The sequence below is a fragment of the Pseudopipra pipra genome, chromosome 19 (genome assembly GCF_036250125.1).
Source record: "Pseudopipra pipra isolate bDixPip1 chromosome 19, bDixPip1.hap1, whole genome shotgun sequence".
Taxonomy (NCBI): Eukaryota; Metazoa; Chordata; class Aves; order Passeriformes; family Pipridae; genus Pseudopipra; species Pseudopipra pipra.
The window spans coordinates 551,657-562,661 of record NC_087567.1 but is presented as its reverse complement, the minus strand read 5'-3'; the positions used below and the strand labels follow the sequence as shown (position 1 = coordinate 562,661).

Here is an 11,005-nt window from a genome sequence, read left to right as displayed (position 1 = left end):
CTGTGTCCTCATTTTTACACTAAAATGCCTCTATTCCTTAGCTGCTTAACATCCTTTGGATGATGGAGGTTCATGATTTACCTGTGCTGAGACGATCTTCCCTAAACACTCACAGCATCTCCTCTCCCAACGCCTTGGAGGGATATGGGAGCTCAGCTGAGATATTTCTTGTCTGTGACATATCTGCTTTGATCCTGTATCTGTTTATTTTATTGCTACAGATAGGAAATAGTGGACGATGTAAAGACAGGTTGTTGCTCTCTACTTGTTAGAGCTTGAATTCCCAGCTGAGAAAAGCTTCAGGCTTGCTTGCCACCATGAATCACATCTGCCTTGTCCAGCTGAGACTACAGTACCTCAAGAACAGTGCTAGGTATGGCTGTCATTTGAATCTGTTTTCTCATCACCTGGCTCCAGCTTGCATTAAATAGATGGCGTGTTTAACACCAGGACTCTGTTTCACTGAGGTACAGGATTGTTTGCACAGCTATTAGCAGAAGAAATCTGAATGCAAGTGCAACAAAAAGCAAATCTGATGGAGCTGGGAATTGTATGTCCCTGGATGTGCACGAAAGACCCACATGCATTTGTGAGGGCTGGAGGACAGGCTGAATGTATTTTGAATCACCAAAACTGGTCTTGGGAAGGAGAATAACTCAGTTAACTGCAATAAGCTTTACCTGACAACTGACAACTTCTTCGGAAGTTGCAATTAATGGTTTACTGTTTCATTAATGAGTGCATAAGTGGGGTGCAGGAGTAAATGTGACCCCTAAGGTTTTAGTCTAGTTGCTATATAATCTTCAGAGAATGTAGGCGTAGTCCCATGAGGTTGGGATGTGTGTGATGTATTTGCTCTGCAGAAAGCTTTTGCTTAGAAATAGAAGCCCATTTAAGTAAGAAAACATACAGAAGGTCCATGGAGAAAAGACATTTTAACAGAGAGAGACAGTCTGAGTTTTGAGGCCAGACCGTCATGTCCCTGAATTACTTTTTTATTTTTGTGCCACTAAGTCAGGTGCCAGCACAAGTCCCTACTATCTGGGATTGCACTGCACTCCAGGGATCCTTTCTGTGCCACTGCAGCATTCTGATAATTCTCACGTGAAAGGGGATGGGAACCTGTCATTGGTTCCAACTTTCAACACCAAAGGACACACCCAAAGGTTTAACTTGCTGCTGCATCCTCACACACAGGCAGCGCAGGCCAATGAGCTCAACCTTGTCTCCCTATGCAACTGGAACAGATCAGCACCAAGCTGCCATTCTGTGTTCTTGTGAACTGTGAAATTGTAAGACTGTGTCTTGCTCTGAATCCAGGAGTGTCTGCCTGCTGTGTTTAGTAGGTTTGGGATTTTGAGGCTTTTTTTTTTTTTTTCCAGAGTGAGAAGAAATCTGGTACCAGGACCTTCCTGTAACCAAGAAGGGAATAGTTTAAATTGCTCTGCTGACTAGAACTGGAATCAAGCTAATGTGCAGACACACCATCTCTGGAGCTCATCTATGGACAAGGGGCAAGAGGCTGGGTTCACACAGGCTGAAGAGATATTTACTGTAATTTATTGTGATTTGACAAAAGAAACATTGTCAGAAAGAGGTGCAATAGGAAACTTAGGTGAAAGAAACAGATAGACCACAAAGTCCCCAAACAGGTGAGAAAGCTTCAGCTCACCTGTTTCATTGAGTAAAGTTAATTCTTCTCATTAGTTTAAACAAGGAACAGCCACCAATTTCATGCAGTTTAGGAACTACTGACAACATGATCCTCGGGCATCAAGTTGTACTACAGTTCAACTATCAGTTCAGCTGGTGGGACAGACTGTGGTAACTGTTGAGCTTCAAAAAGGTGTGTTTACACAGGCTATTCCACTGCAGCAGCACCTTAAAGAAAGAAATGAGACATCACTTAGTGCCATGGCCTAGTGACCGCAGCGGTAGCGGATCAAAGATTGGACTTGATGATCTCGGAGGTCCCTTCCAACCCAGTTGATTCTATTATTCTATTAGCATCTCTTTTCTGCACCAAAAGTTAAGGATTGGTTTTAGCTGTGATAGAGTGTCATGGTTTGAGATAGCCCCAAAATCCAATTTCCTAGCTCCATCCCCCCTCCCACAACTCAACCCAATGTGAGATGGGTTTTTTCCAGACAAAAACACACCAGACTCAAAGTGGGGAAAAAGGGAATATATTACAATGACTGTACAAATAAATACCATATCACATTATACACACGATTACAACTATCTCTACCATGACATATAGTATTTACAATGGACCAGATCTCTTCTCTCCTCCAAATAAAAGTCCAGGAGGGAAAGAAGGACAGATCCCTTCCAGTCCTTAAGCAGCAGCATCTTCTGAGGCAGCAGGTTTCTTCTTCTCATGCATGCAGCAGCTGATAGCTGGCTTTCTGCCAGCACTCATGAGGGAGGTACCCAAGCTCCCTTGGCCCCCTTGACGCAGGCAAAGGGGTCTTCCATGGGCTTCGTAACCCCAGACAAGGTCGTATCACCACGTCATATCACGAAGACACAGGGGGGTCTTCGTGACGGTCTGGTATCTCCAGGAGACTCAAGCTCCTTCTTGCAGGGCCTCTGTGCCCTGTCTCTCAGGCTGCCACCTTGGCAGCAGTGTGAGGGGGGAGCCAAGGCCCCCCCCCCCTGCATTCCATCTGGCCGTCCCGGTCCAGCTCCAGGACGCTCTGAGCTTCTTAGCTCCTCTCTCTCTCCAGTGCTGCATGTCTAAAACTCTTCTCCTTAATAGGAGTCCATCTCCCTCTTTTCTCAGAGGGATCTCAAAGGAGTTTTGGGGGGCTGGTACAGTCTTACCCCAGAACTCTGTCTCTCAGCTGCTGGCTCTCTTTTTTCCCAGCTCTCCTTCCAGGAGTCCTTTCTCTGGTGCTGCATGTTGCTTCTGCTGCTCCTTCAGTTCAGGTCTTATCTGTCCTGGCTCTCTGCCGCCGTTTCTCTGGTGCTTGCCGGCTGCTGCTCTGTGCCCATGGAGAAAAACATCCCCCGGCTTAACTACAGACACTTAGTCCAGCCTAGCACTGTTCCAGCTCTTTGCAGTCCCCCCCAGCCAGGTGCTGGGAGGCCCCAGAGGGCCCAAGGGGCTCAGAGCCCCTTCCTTGTGGCTCTACAACATGGCCACCTCTCCTCAACAAACAAACTACAACTCATCTCTTCTGGTGAGCCTGTGATATGTTTACATTTTTGCAGGAGCGCCCATTGGACAGAATTTCAAAACTTCCAGGGGTTTCCACCCCTTGGGGTCTACCACTTTTCTTAGCCTCTGGGGGAAAACAAAGTCCAAACCACTACATAGAGTTAAATTTCTTAATAGAGTTTGCATGGGGCTGTGTTTTGGATTTGTGATTAAAACAGTGTTGGTGACAGCAGGCATGATTGCATTATTGCTGAACTGTGCTTACACAGTGCCAAGCTTTGCTGCTTCTCGCATTGCCCCACCAGTAGATTGGCTGGAGGGGGTACAAGAAGCTGGGAGAGGACACAGCTGGGACAGATAACCCCAGCTGACCAAAGGAGTATTTCATACCATATAATGTATGTAATATAATGTTCAACAATTAAGTCTGAGGGAAGAAGATTGGGGGACATTTGGAATTATGGTATTTGTCTTCCCAAGTCACCATTACTTGTGATGGAGCTGCTTTCTTGGAAATACCTAAAACTTCTACCTACCAACAGGAAGTTGTGAATGAATCCAGTCACTCTAGCAAAGAAGAGACCATGGAGTTACAGACTCACCTTTAACTCCATGCTGCTTTCCACTCTTTATGGGCAGACACATTCTGACCAAAGGAACAGAGGGCTTGAGGGAAGTGTAGATAGGAAATGGTGGAACATGTAAGGGTAGGTCGTTGTCCTCTACTTGTTGGGAGCTTGTAGCCCAGGTAACGTGCTCTAGGTCACGCGCCACTTTGGTAGCGCTTCATTGGACCCGCTCCAGTTTCTCCACATCCAACTTGAACTGCAGAGCCCAAAATGCAGTACTGTATTCCAGGTGTGACTGCAGCAGCCCCAAGTACAGGAGGGTAACTTCTTTCAGTCTCTTAGACACAATGTTCCTAATGCAGCCCACTCTGGGATTTGCTTTCCTCAGGATGACAAAGCACTGCTGGTTTAGAGTCAAACTGCCTCTCACAAAACCCCCACATCCTCCCTAGCAGGGCTGCTGCTGAGACTCTTCCCTGTCCACACAGTGGGATTCTGCCCCAGCTGGAAAACTGCACTACTTAATGAGCTTCAAGAGGTTTCTATTGGTCTCATCCTCAGGTTTATCACGGTCCCCCTGGATTGAATCTTGGCCATATTCAGCCACTCCCATGGATTAATGTTACCTGCAAATTTGCCAAAGATGCAGTCTGTGACTCACTCACAGGGTATTGATGAAGATTTTGAAAGATAAATGCCTTGTTATGAACCTCAGGGGTACTGTTCTCATTAACAACTGCCAGCCAGATACTAATTAGCTGATGATTTCTACTCCTGGAACAGCTTAGATGATTTTCAAAGGTCACGACCACCCATTTGTCCACCCCATCCTCAGCTTCCAAATGAGATAAGATATATTATGAAAACACTTACAGTTTTACAAAGCCTGAAGATGTTTAGCAGTGTAATTCAAAATGTGTGTTATTTCCACCACTATCTCCTCATCCACGCACAAAGGGAAGCCTTCCAGTTCATGAGATGAATAGCACGAAGAAAAAACATGCATGGGGGCTAATGGGATACAGATCAGCAGTCTTGAGATGCCTCCACTTTCCCACTCGACCTGTGCTGCCTTGCTGGCATGTGATTCTTACTCCTGAATTCACAGTCACAGAACATGGGGGAGGGGGAGCCATTGCTGAGGGATGGCAGAGAGTGAGGCAGCTGCCTCTCCATCTGAAGAAGGATTTATTTTCAGCCCAACAAAATACTTCCTCTTCCATGGGAATGTCAGCACCGCAGAGCCTTGCCCAATCCTTGTTGCTCTGCCTGTAGCCGGAGTCTACCCTTGTTCTGCCTCTTCTCTTCTGATTCTGCTCTGCCTTGCATTCATCTCTAGTGGAGTCCAGACCTGAAGAGATGGAAACATTGGCAGAAAGTTAACAGAGGCACAATCACTTTTAATTTCCTTTTTCCATCAAGGTATTGTTGCTTCTCCCAGCAGGTCCTTCGTTTCCCAGGGACAGATTTCACTGTTGCTCCTCCAAACCTTTCCAGAGGAACACTACAGCTACGCTAGCAAATTAAACATGTCCAGGAACTTAGGTCAACTGGCACAGGACTGTTTATACTTACAGAAGTAAATTATTTCTGTATCCAGAATGGTGAGGCTGGATGCAGGGTCTATTGGGAATGGTCCCAGAAAATGCCAGCTGTCCAGTTATGCCTTCAAATCTATTTAGGAGAAGTGTAGCTGGCACAGGTTAAAAGCTTGGCAAGAAATCAGCTAATGGTTTGTCAGAATAAGTGATTGGCCTCCCCTGTGTGCAGCCATCCCCTGGCACAGTGCAGTGCACTGCAAAGACATTACAAACCGGACATTTCTCCAGTGTAATTTACTAATATCTGTTAAATTAGAGGAGACAACCAACAGAACTGAGGACTTTGGATTCTTTGTAAGAAGCTTATAGGCCAATATGCCAGTAAATATAAATTAGTCATCAGTGGGAGAAAGGTCAGCTTTGTGAAAGAAGATAAAGCTGCCACAAAGGATGAATTGCTCAGATTATTCAGGGTATGTTCTTGTGAGTGGACAAGTGACTGAACATGAGTCTGGGCAATTTTTGCTTCTTACAGAAGAACACTCAAGAATAGGCTGGTTACAAATTTTCTCTGATTTCACCATGCCAAGTGGCAGGACAAGGGATAAAGGTTTTAAACAGAGAGAAGAGATTTAGATTAAATATCAGAAAAAAATTCTCCCCTGTGAGGGTGGTGAGGCCCTGGCACAGGTTGCCCAGAGAAGCTGTGGCTGCCCCATCCCTGGAAGTGTCCAAGGCCCGGTTGGATGGGCTTGGAGCAACCTAGTATTGTGGAAGGTGTCCCTGTCCAAGGCTCTTTCAGACCCCTCCCAACCCAAACCATTCTATAATTGATTCTTTGATTAAGCTGCAGAAAATTAAAGAAATGCTATCTATACTGATACTTTCAATGGCACAAAAGCCCTGGATATCCAATGATTTTCCATGATGTTCTTCTGATGCTTATTTCCATCTTGGACCTCTATAAATAAAATCCAAATTACTTTTCCCTGCCCACTTTGCCTTGAAACTTGAATGTATTGTTTAGTTTATTTAGTCTATTTTATTTGATATTGTTCATTGAACTTACTTCTGCGAATCCTCATCCTGTGAACAAAGAGCAGAGATGGAAAAAAAAAGCCTCACTGATATTTTGTCAAAGATTACCTAAGAATTTCAGGTTATTTTTTCCATATGCTTTAGTTCGACTTTTTCTGCTAAATTACTCTTCAGTATTTCTTACTTGTGTTTCTATTGCCTTTGTGAGTTCTCTCAGTTCAAAGCACTAATGACAGTATATGTCCATGCAAAGCTTTTGCTAATATATAAATCTCCTGGAAGATTTATGCAACCCTGTGCTAATGTCATGGGTTGTATCATCTGCCAAACTTCTGATATGCATCTAAGCCATTCATGAAATCATGCTGGTTTGGAATGATTTAACCAATGCACTTTCAAGTAAGATATGTAAATCTCTTACATTTTTCGTCTAAATTCTCTTCCTTTATACTTTATGTTTTGTTTAGTCAAAATCTCAAAAGCTGATAACATTTTCGATGGTCTAAAGCTCTTTCTTTTAATGAACAAGGTGTTTTACAGCTGAGTACTAAAATATCAGCTGAAGAATTATCCCTTTTTGTGTATTCATATTTAGATCAAGGTAGGAGACAACTGGCAAATTAAAAAATAAAAATTTTAACATGTTTCTTTTTAATTTTACAGTGTCTTAAATTTAATGTCAGCAAAGGAGTTCCTCTAGAACACGAAATATACTGTGAGATGTCACTAGGAGTAGTCAGCTGGGATTTGTAAGACCAAGAAGACCAGATTTGCAAGGATTTATGGTAGTCCACCAAAACAACTAAGACTTTCAAATGTCTTTTCTATTGAAAGTTTCCCTGGTAAAAAAACACAGTAATGCCTTTTTCCTTTATCATGCTCACAGTGGAAGGATATTTATGCTGCTGCACATGCCTTTTGTCTTCCTGGTCTGTTGGACCTTATAGATGATGATGAGTTTAACATCTGTCAACCACACAAGGTTGAATAAGATAAATCTGGACCAGTGAATTCAGCTTTGCATTCCAGCTCTTTTATTATGTTGTTTCTTTGTTCTGACATTGAAGCCATCATTATTTAAATGATATATATCATATAATTATTCCATAAGAAAGTACTTGTAGCTATAGGGATTTGGAGTTTAGCCAGTCCTTGTGTTTATCAGTGTCACCCTGCAAGTGGTGGCAAAGAGCAGTAGACATTAATATCAGAGAAAACACATAAAAAGGAATTAATTTCTCCAGCCATTGCCTGTTGAGTTTCCACTAAGTCCTGGCAGCAGTGGGAATCTGTGATTTATCTTCTCAGCTGTTGATGTAACCTGAAAAGAGCCTTGAAAGGCTCTCTTGAAGGTCACATTGAGAGACAGGTCAGTGCTGCACTAGACAATGTGGCTTCTGGAAAAGGCAACAGGCAGGCAACAAACAGTTTGTTTTATGACAAACCTTCATATTTGAGATGAGCTCAGTACATAGGCATTTTCTTCAACCTCCTTGGCAGAGCACAGATAATTATGTTCTTCTCTCTGTACATTGAAAATTACCTGACTTTGACATTGTGCCTGAGAGCATATACACATCATCAAGTTGAAATTGTCATTACTTCCTCCAAATCCATTTCAGTCAATGTGTAGAAATTGTGTGAGGCTTCATAAGCTAACCCAAACTTCTTCATAACTTTGAATTTTTTTTGCATTGTTTTTGGACAACATAAGACAATCACAGCAGGGAAAGCTGCCAATAGTTTGAATTCGAGAACACAATTCAGTAAAATATAATCAATGTATTCTGAGTATTTAAAAAAACAGAAAACCACTGTAACTTTATTTGTAACAATAGAAGGTGTCACCAGAGTTTAGGACTGTGAAATATATCAGGAAATAGCATGTTGCTCATGTACAGAAAAGTTGTAAAGCAATGTGAGAATTAAGACCTGAATATCCATATGTACTTCCATATGGATATAGTAGGACTGTTGCGTACTGCACTTAAGGATGTAACATTTTCACTATTTTGTCAGAATTTTATGAATATTGTTTCAATTATCTTCCTTGATTTTCATAATATACTACACAGAAATGTACACAATACTGTAATTTTTCCTTAAGTAAAATTGGGAATTGGACATATCTTTCATGTACCTTTACTGCAATAACTTCACAAACTCCATATGTATATATTCTGCTATATAGCTGTGGAAAGCACACAGGGTACACTGGCCAAACCCAGGAACACTGGCCAAACCCACTTAACCTTCAACTAAATAAAGCTGGAATGATCTGCAGCTGGAGGAAATGTCATCTGAGTACTGAGAGGGCATTAAGGAGCAAGGAAGAAATTCTTTCCCACAGCCTGGCTCACATGTGAGTAGCTACCTTGGGTTTGTGACCAATTCCATAGAAGGTTCTTGTTTTCTAATCTCTTTTGTGAACAGACATGATGATCATCCTGAAAGCACTGCTGAGTGACCATCAACCCCTAGAGAACCCTCAACCCACAGAGCACTTGCTGTTCGAACTAGATCTTCCCTCAGCCTGCCCAGAGCTACCTGGCCATGTGCTGCACTCCTGTGACAAGGATGGGTCCACATCCTGCACAGCACCACAGCAAAAACCCAGAAGTGCTCTCTGAGTACACTGGCTTTGTCATTGGCCACTGGGAAGGCAAAGATTTTCAGTCCCCAAAGTCACACTCAGAGGCTCTCAATATAGTCCCTGGTGATCCAGGCACATCCCAAGGGCTCTTTGTCCCAGCTTGACAGCACTGCACAGGACAGACTTGCTACATGCCACTGAGAGCAGGACCTAACAGAAAGGCAACAGCAGCTACTCAGAGAAGAACTCATGGATATTGGTGGATGGAAAATTGGATGTGAACAAACAAGGTGTGTTTGCAGCCCAGAAAGCCAACAATATCCATCAAAAGAAGCGTGACCAGCAGGTGATGGGAGGTGATTCTTCCCATCTGTGAGATGCCACCTACAGTGTTGCATTGTTGCATCCAGCTCTGGAGCCCCCAGCACAAGAAGGACCCGGACCAGTTAGAGTGATTACAGAGGAGGGCCAAGAGCAGGAACATCCCTCCTATGAAGAAAGGCTGACATACTTCACAGAATCATACAATCATTAGGGTTGGGAAACGCTTCCAAGATCACAGAGTCCAGCCTTTGACCAGACACCACCATGCTCCTAAGCCATAGTTCTTAGTGCCACATCTGGTCATTGGGATTGTTCAGCCTGGCAATGACAGAGGTTCCAAAGATACTTTCTTTGAGGCCTTTCAATACTTAAAGCAGGCTTATAAGAAACCAATGGGTTTAACCTGAAAAATTGTAAATTTCAAATAGATATCATCATAATCATCATGGCCAGGCTTCACAAATGAAGATTTGGGAAGGGCTCTACACACATGCGTTACAAGCGCGCTGGTGGCTAAAAAGGCCAATACGAGATAGAGAGGTCCGGTTGCAAAAGGCACAGCAGAAGGACTCCTTAGGTGGAGATATAAGGAAGAAATATTTCAGGATGAGTGTGGTGAGACACTGGAATGGATTTCCCAGAGAAGTTACAGGTGCTCCACCACTGGAAGTGTTCAAGGCTTGGGTTCGATGAGACTTTGAGCAACCTAATTTAGTGAAAGTTGTCCTTGCCCAGAGCAGGGATGTTGGACCAGACAATCTCTGAAGGCCCCTTCCAATGCAAACCATTCTGTGACTCTTTGATTCTATATTACACCTTTTCTGGGAATGGGAGTCCAGAGCTTCCTCCCCAACCTGATGGGAGAAAACCCTCTGCTCTCACACCCTGGGAGAGGTCATGGCCATCCATGGTCATCAAGTGACCTTCTTAAAGCTATGCTCTGATATGATGAAGTGCTCCTGTCCCCTTCTCAGCCAGGACCAATAACATTCTGCAGTGCTGGACCACATGGAATATGTTTGGAACAGACATGGGTTCTGAGTTGGGACCCACTACCCAAAATGTGTGTGCTGCAATGTCAGAGCCCTTCTTGGAACAAATTCCTCATGCACAGGGAAGTGCTTGATGCTCTGTATTACCTTGTATGTCATGCATCCTTTTTCTAACTTGGGCCCTGTGTCGCTGGCCTCTTTCAATAAGCAAAATGCCAGCCTGCAAACTATTGTTTTCTGGGAGCTGTGGGTAGGGAAGGGCTGAAGTGGTCTTTGTTTTCTTCCTGGTTAGGTAGTTTGACAGTGAGAGCACACAGACAGAAGACAGGCTTTCAACTGAGACCATGGTTTGTATATGTTAGCAGAATTGGAGTCAAGCACCAAGGATAGCAAAAGCTCTATCTAAGTTGCTCCCTGAGTGTGTGAGCTGAGCTCTGGGATGGTGGAAAGGCTCTTGAATTCTGCAGCAGCAGAAATTCCTGCAGGAAAAAAAATAAATTTGTTGTTTCTAGATTCTATAATGTGCTGTAACCATTCCTTGTCGAAAGGGGTATTAACATTCAAATGGCATGGGTTTCTACAGGCCCAAATCTTTACCTGAAGGATTTCTTTTACCTATGATGCAGATTAAAGGCACAAGAAACAACTTTCCTGAGCTGCCAATATGGATACTTTCTGATGAATTAGAACATCATTAAGAAAAGAGGAACATGTATTGTTCAGCTGCACTGATCTACATAGCAGAAATCACATCACATCTTCTGCCACTCCCCTTAGCACAA

General features: G+C 43.5%; 1 long non-coding RNA gene across 8 annotated transcripts in view; it reads right to left on the bottom strand.

Moving 5' to 3' along the window:
* Positions 1-1,887: 1,887 nt before the first annotated feature.
* Positions 1,888-11,005, bottom strand: part of LOC135424400 (uncharacterized) — a 35,278-nt gene continuing 26,160 nt past the window's right edge. For 7 of the 8 annotated variants that reach the window (XR_010435192.1, XR_010435190.1, XR_010435188.1 and 4 more), the window contains one exon: positions 2,171-5,086. This is a non-coding gene — a long non-coding RNA (uncharacterized LOC135424400). Of the gene's footprint in view, positions 2,047-2,170; positions 5,087-11,005 lie in introns of those variants that run through there. The other variant, XR_010435193.1, reaches the window with a different exon arrangement.